Source organism: Fukomys damarensis, unplaced genomic scaffold, assembly GCF_012274545.1.
Source record: "Fukomys damarensis isolate Sample0158 unplaced genomic scaffold, DMR_v1.0_HiC HiC_scaffold_19, whole genome shotgun sequence".
Classification (NCBI taxonomy): Eukaryota; Metazoa; Chordata; class Mammalia; order Rodentia; family Bathyergidae; genus Fukomys; species Fukomys damarensis.
Window position 1 is genome coordinate 49,347,725 of NW_022900931.1, and position 7,771 is coordinate 49,355,495.

Consider the following 7,771-nt stretch of genomic DNA (forward strand, 5'->3'; position numbering starts at 1 on the left):
TGAAAACCAGTTGGAAATCACATCTATGGAGAAGAGAGTTATGGAAATAGGAAAAAGTCGTCACCAGGGGTAAGGAGCTTTGTGAAGTACTATTGCTGACTGCGAAATTACCAATCAGCGTAATTCAAGTGTTAAAGGAGGAGAAATGTGTTGAGTGGATTTGATTACTCCTGTCATAAGTTGTCTGACAAATACTGTTAAAATCTGCTGGTACTATTTTAAGTCCCTTTTTTTTTTTTCAAATGAATAACAAGAGGGTGAATACAGTCCTTTAGTTTAATGGTTCTCTTGTAGAGTTTGAACTTCAGGGTTTGCACATTAGAAACTGGTCTTCTGCTCTGAGGTACTATGTCTCCATCCCTGTAACAGATCTTGTGAAAATTGCTTATTTAATTATGGATCATGGGTTACCTCACTGGGTTTGTCCAGAAGTACACATCTAAGAAAATTCTGAAATAAAGTTAGAGTAAACTAATTTGTATTTTCAGTTATATAGTTAACTTCATCAGATTAATAAGCACACATATTTAATAAGATTACATTACCAATATTGCTGGAATTTTAATATAAAACTACAGTGTACAGTTTTATTTACTAAAATATACTTTGGTATAGATATATGTTAGTTATTGTTTGCCTTTGATGCTAAGCATCTTTACTTCCTTTAACTGTAATCAAATTTCTTCTGTTGAATGAGAGTTTTTAGAAAACATGAGTCATTTAACTTTTTAACTACATAAAAGAAGAATTTACTCTTCTCTTCATATCTACCTCTATTGTCATAATTTTATTTTCTGTCATAGTTTATGCACAATCATTATACTTATGTTAATAATGCAAGCAATTTTTTTTCTATGAAGATGATAATTTTTTTCTCACACGGTTATGTTTTCTTCTCCAAGTCCAGCAAAATGACCAAAGTCAGACTCTCAATAATTTCTTTGTAGGCTCTAAACCTAGAAAGAAGAAGAATAATAGTCCAAATTTTTTGAGAAATTCAGTGTTGATCTTATCAGTATGCAAACATAGACACAAAACAAAATAACTTTTCCTAGGATGCATTACATTAATCCTCCTAAAAACAACAAAAATTGTGTAAGTTCTGAGAAACAGAGAAGTATGAGTTAGGCCAAATTAGAATACTTTCTTATAGACAAAGTACAAATGAATTAAGACTCAAGAAAATTCGATAGAGAAAAGAGAAAGGGCCTTTCAGGGAGACAATTGGCACTATTTTTTTTTAATTTAATTTATTGGTACATTCTAGGTAGACAGTACAGTTACATTATTGGGATCTTGTACCTTTACATGCCAGGTCTTGGTTCTCATTCTTTTCAATGACAGTGTTGGAAATTCCAAGGTAGGAACAATTGGTGAGAATGGGGTTTTAAAGACTCTCTAGTTTAGAAAGTTGCTGGCCTACACAGTTGTTACACATCTTCATTTGATTGATGGTATGGTAGCAGAGTTGGTACATTTTTGCTTCAAAAGTTACAGTTTAGGATCCCACAACTAAAAGGGGGGAAAAAAAGCACATTACTGATTGCTTGTAACGGAAAGACTACCATAAGCACTAGAGCTATAATCTTACAAGGGAACCACTAAATTAAATTTAAAAGGCTACCGTTAATGCTGCTGGGAATGACAAGTCTTTGATAGGATTATGTTTCAATCATACCAGTTTAAGCTGTTTCTAACTTTTAAAATTGAATCTGATTATCATAAAAAATGAAAACAAAAGCAGAAACAAGCAAAAGTTGCACTGAGGAAAACCTGTACTCGATCAAGGGTTGAATTCCAAAGCTTCAGAGTAGCATCCTCAGGAATTTGGTATTATTTTTCCATGGGCAACAAGAAGTCAAAAGTGATACACTAGCGTTCCTAAGTATCCAGTAGCCTGGAAACCATGAGTGCAGGAAAATGCACAAGGACACCATAGAATCTAACTTTAATTCTAGAATTCTAGGGAAAAATCTCAGCGGGGAGGGGAGGGGAGAGAGAGAGAGAGAGAGAGAGAGAGAGAGAGAGAGAGAGGGAGAGAGACTTGTTTCTGTTTCTTTTAAAACTAAAGGACATTTCAGTAGCCATTTACATTATCTTATATAGTTCAAGCAGACCACAACTCTGTCTATAAGAATTAGCAAACAGGAAATATACGTACCTAACCTAAAATATATAGTTTTTGATATGACATTATATATTGGAATGAAACCATTAAAAATATCATTGATCATGAGTATGTCATGAATATTTTGTTTATCTAAAAAGGGAAGAAGGGTATAGCAATTTGTCTTCACTTCCTGAAGCCAAATTTATGAGACAAATATGTGCTTTTTTTATTCTCCAACCTCAATATATGTATATATTTTATATATTCAGTGTATATAAAAAGAAGGATAATTTGCCTTTCATAATTGTAGTAATTTATAAAAATGCATACCCATTATATAAGCATACCTTAAAAGATTATAAGGCAATACTAAAAAGGAAAAACCCAACAAAAAATAATTTCCAAAATATACTATATTTCTAGCTAGTAAACTTTAGTTTGAAAACTGGTAACTCATGGTTCAAACTGCACACCATAAAACTCTTAACGAAATTTACTTCAGGAGATTAAGATCTGAAAGTTTATTTCTTGACCATTGAAAAAACTCTTTCGCACATAATTAAATACAGCCATCTTAAATATTCAAGTAGAATTTTCTTCTTTTCAAGACACCTACGTCCCCTAACCCCAGTTCCCAATGCTATATATGCATATGCATTTATATATTTAGCATATGCTCTGTGTTTATGTGGGGGGGTGTAGCTGTATATGTGATATCTACATTTCGAGATAATGATGTTATAGTTGGATAGAGGCTAATGTCATTTTAAAGATAAAAGCATTTTCTCAGTAATAGCAAATATTTAAGCATGAAGCATCCTAAGAATCACAAAATAATTTAAAAATTCTAAACTTAAATATACAATGGAATTATATAGAAAAATTTACTACCATATGTGAAATGTACCAGTCTGTGATACTAAGGTTAATCACAAATAAAAATAAATACTTAATATAAAATGCAATGGAAGAAATAGAGAGAAATTTCACTAGTCCAAAAAGTAGTTTTAGAATTTCTATTTGATAAAATATACAAAAGTGATCGAAAGGGCCAGGGATTTAGCTCAATGGTTCGAACACTTGCCTTGCAAGCGCAAGGATCAGAGTTCGATTCCCGGTACAAAAAAAAAGTGAAAGAAAATGGAATAAAAACAAAAATCTAATCATATTTCTATTTGGAGAAAGGAGACTGCTTCATTCACTTTCTCATTCCTGAGACACAGTATTTCACATCAGCAACTTAAAGGAGAGGATGATTTTGACTCTCAGGCTCAGAAATTTTAGTCCATGGTCCAGTGATTCCAAGACAGGAGACCATGGTAGAACAGTTGGGCAAGGGAAAGCTGTTCACATCATAGTGGCCAGAAAGCAGAGAGAGAAAGGAGACAGGAAGGGACATTTTTTCAGTGACCTGCCTTTTCTGAACAGTCCCTACCTCTAAGCAGCACATTTAGGTATGGTCATATTATCCACTTATCAGCCTAGCACCTTCATGATTCAATCACTTCTAAAAGCCCCACTCAGAACACATGAGGCATGAAGGGGCATTATAGCTCTAAATCATAACATTTTTCCCTTGGCTTCCAGAAGATCCATCTCTTTATGCAAATTCTACTTAGCTCATCTCTAAAGATTGCCTAAGTTTTAACAGTTCCAGCACTGCTGAAAATTACAAGCCAGAAGTCTCCTCTGAAACACAATGCAAACATTTAGCAGTGAATCCCTATAAAACTCACAAAGAAAGTTAAACACTGCTTATATACAATAGCACAGGGTAAACATTTCTTTTTCCAAAGTAAAGAAATAGGGCAATAGAAAAGAATCAAATCTAGGGAGAAAGGGACCCTTCTCCTTGTTGGTGGGAGTGCAGACTGGTGCAACCACTCTGGAAATCAATATGGAGAAACCTCAAAGAACTGGGATTAGAGGTTCCATTTGACCCAGTTATCCCTCTACTGGGTATCTTTCCAAAAGAATTAAAAGAATCATATCACAGTGATATATGTGCACCTATATTTATAGCGGCACAGTTTGTAATAGCTAACACTTGGAAACAGCCCATTTGCCCATCAGTTGGAGACTGGATAAAGAAGATGTAGTTTTTCTATAAAATGGAATACTATTCAGCCATAAAGAATGAGAAATTAGATTCATTCATAGGAAAATGGATACATATTGAGGATATACTCCTAAGTGAAATAAATAAGTCACACATGTGTAATGCCAAATAGTTTCTCTGGTATGAAAAACTATAATAGTACATAAGATCCTAATGATGTAATTGACAATGTGAAATAGGAAGAAAGGGGCTAAAGGTGTAGGGAGAGTGGGAAGGGTAGGGGAAAGGTAATAAGAGAAAAGAAAAAAGTATGAGAAAATGAAAAAATGGGAATAAAGTGTTTGTAAATGGGAGGGAAGGAGGGGGTGAAGGGAGGGCAGGGACAAGGGGAAAAAAATGAGAACCAAGACTTGTCATGTAAAGGTATAAGATCTGAGTGATGAATGTAACTGTACTTTATACCTAAAATGTACCAATAAACTCAATGAGAGAGAAAAATAAAAGAAAAGAATCTAATCAAAGCAGGACAGAAACACAGCAGGATAAACATTAAATCTTGTACTTCCATGTCCAATACCCAGGCCAAGTTGTAGCAAGTTGTGGACTGTAATACATTCCTATAGCATTGCTGGTTGTAGTCGTTATGATCTTCTTCTTGGGGTGGCTCTGCTTTGACTGCATTTTTCCTTATCATATGTTGCATATTCCTGGCATTTCCAAATTCTTAGGGTTTCCAAGATATTTTCAACTTTACTGTTGCCACTTGATGAAGTGTCTTCTTAGAGGCATACTGTTGGGTCTCTGAAGCTTTCTTCTGAAATCAGGAGGGAATCTTTCCTGAGCCTATAACTCTTGCATTCTGCATCCTTGTAAAAACAGAAGCATGTGTATGGAAACATGGCCTGTTGCCAGCTTGAGCAGTAACCAAGCTACATTGGATCAGGGCTGCAGAGGCCTTTGAGCGCTAGGATGGCTGAGCAATAGGAAATGAATCCTAACGGAGCAATCCTCAAGATGGCCTTCATCAAGCAAGGTGCTCGGCAGTTCTTTTCTAAAATGAAAGCTTTCTAATTTTCATCCCTGAGGCTGTGAAGGACAGGGTCTTGATGATTCCTGAAAAGCCCTCAAAGCATCTTTCTTATTGTCCTGATAAAAAGTAGTTGGCAAATTAAATTAATCTTGTCAGCAATCAAGCTCGACCCCAGCTTTATAAAGCTGAAGAGGTGGTTCCTTTCTGGCTACCCGCAAAATGTTTTCAGATTATTTAACTCTGCTTTTTGGTCATAATTCTCAGATAAATTTGGCTGAAAATAATGAACAGTACATGCTGCATCCTGAATTTGGACTGAGTTGAAATTTTTGCCACCAGATTAATTAGTATTCTGTCCTTAATCTCAGTCTCCTTCAAAGTCTCAGTACATACAAAATGTAGACAATTTTTCTGCCACAGCATAATACATATGTTCTAGAGCCCAGTTGACCGTGAAGTTCTTGTTCCCAATGGAAACCTCCTGAGCCTGGCCTTTACTCTGTATTTTTATCAGGATTCTGGATTTCTGAGCTCTGATCAAAATCTTCCATGAATCTTAGCTTTTGATTCTATGACTTCTCCAGCTGGCATTGCCAGACCTTTCCCAACTCCTCCCATGAACATGTTCCAAAGGCTCCTCAATCTCATGGTTAGATATACTCTAAGCGATTCCCCACTCCAGTGACCCAAATCTGTCTTAGTTACTTTCTCATCACCAAAACACAATACATTACACTCACAACTTAAAGAGGAGGTTTATTTTGTCTCAGAGTTTTAGAAGTTTCAAACAATAATCAGCTGGCTCCAAGGAAGAAAGGGCATTATTAGAGAATCTGATAGAAGAAAGCTTCTCATATCACAGAGAGCATGAATTAGAGAAACAGAGAAGGGAAGAGCAGAAGGGAGATACATCCTTCCAGGTCACACCTCCAGTGACCTGCCTCTTCTGACCATCCCCTAACATGTAACCACACATTTATCCACTGATGAATATATCACCCTCATGATTCAGACACCTTCCAAAGGCCTCATCATTGAACACATGAAGACTTTGAGGGATATTCTAGGTCTAAAGCATAACAAAAGCCATTACAAAATGTAGATACCTAGCTATTGCTACCATTTTTTCATGGTTTTATGTGTGTTGTCTAAAGACATTTTATTTTTATTCATATGCATTAATGAGAAATATTAATTGAATTCAGTATATTTAAACACCTGCACACAAAATGTGCTTGTACAATCCAATCTCCATTTATATTTGCCCTTCCCAATGTCTAGGAATCACTATTCTATACTCATATCCACATTCTTTTCCTATCCACATTAGGGAGGGAAGATGCAATATTTTTCTTTTTGTGTGTGGCTTATCTCACTTGAAATAACGGCCTGTCCATTTTGATGCAAGTAATAGGATTTTAAAGTACTTTTCTGGGTTCAGTACTCAACAATGAAAAAAGAAAGGATTGAGAGAGAGAGAGAGAGAGAGAGGCAGACAGAGCAAGCGAGAGAAGAAATGTAAAAAGAAAGGAGAAAGATAGAGAAACCATTTGAAAACTCCCATTCAAAAGAACTACAAAAATTGAGATACATAGAAGTAAATTTACCCAAGGAAATGAGAGGGTTCTTCAATGAAAATTACAAAACACCAGTGATAGAAATAAAAGACACAAAAATGAAAAGATCTCTCATGTTCATGGGTTAGGAGAATATTTTTTAAAATTCTATATAACCTAAAGTAATCTAAAGATTGAATGCAATTCCCATATGACATTGCATCTACCTATGATAGTCTGCAAAGTACTAGACAAAAATCTTAAAATTCATGTGACATAAAAATAACCTCTAATGAGCAAAACAATTTTGAACAAAAACAATAGAATGCGAGACATCAAAATACCCAATTTCAAGATATACTGCAGAGCTAAAGTAATTAAAAACAGCCTGATACTGGCCTATAAATAGAATCACAGACTGATTGAAAGAATAGACATTCCAGAAATAAATTCTTGCATCTATGCCAACTGATTCTCTGCAGAAGTGCTCAAAAACCTGCAGTAAAGAAAGGAGCTCTGTTCAATATAGGTACTTAGAAAACTACATATACATATGCAAAAGACTGACATCTGACACTATCTCAGCCTCAACAAGAATCAGTTCAAAAATAGGTCAAAATCTAAAAAAGTTCTTGTATTATATATAAATCCCTCTCCACAGCATATTTATATGAATATGCTCTGAAATTTTTGCCCCTCTATTTTTGCTTCTTCTCTTTACTATTTAATTTTTAGAGTAAGTTCTAGATGGGAAAATGTAAATATATAACATTCCTCTGTTTTTTATTGCCACCTATTTATGACAGTTTTTTTTCATTAAGTTTATTGGTACATTTTAGTTTTATAATCCAGTTACATTTATCATTGGGAACTTGTACCTCTACATGATATATCTTGGTCTTGTTTTTTCTCCATTCCCTTGCCCTCCCTTCCATCCCTCTACCACTCTCTATTTACAGAGACTTTGCTTCCATTTTTTTCTTTCCCTCAAATGAATTCTCTTTATATATATATAT

General features: G+C 34.8%; 1 long non-coding RNA gene across 2 annotated transcripts; it reads right to left on the bottom strand.

The window, feature by feature from the left end:
- Positions 1-364: 364 nt before the first annotated feature.
- LOC104855451 lies at positions 365-1,890 on the bottom strand. Of its 2 annotated transcripts, none has more exons than XR_778409.1 (4): positions 1,780-1,890; positions 1,303-1,512; positions 882-956; positions 365-450 (listed from the first exon to the last, which is right to left on the bottom strand). It is a non-coding gene; the product is annotated as an uncharacterized LOC104855451 (long non-coding RNA). The 2 variants fall into 2 exon arrangements; XR_778408.1 differs by having other exon boundaries at positions 1,774-1,890.
- Positions 1,891-7,771: the final 5,881 nt, after the last annotated feature.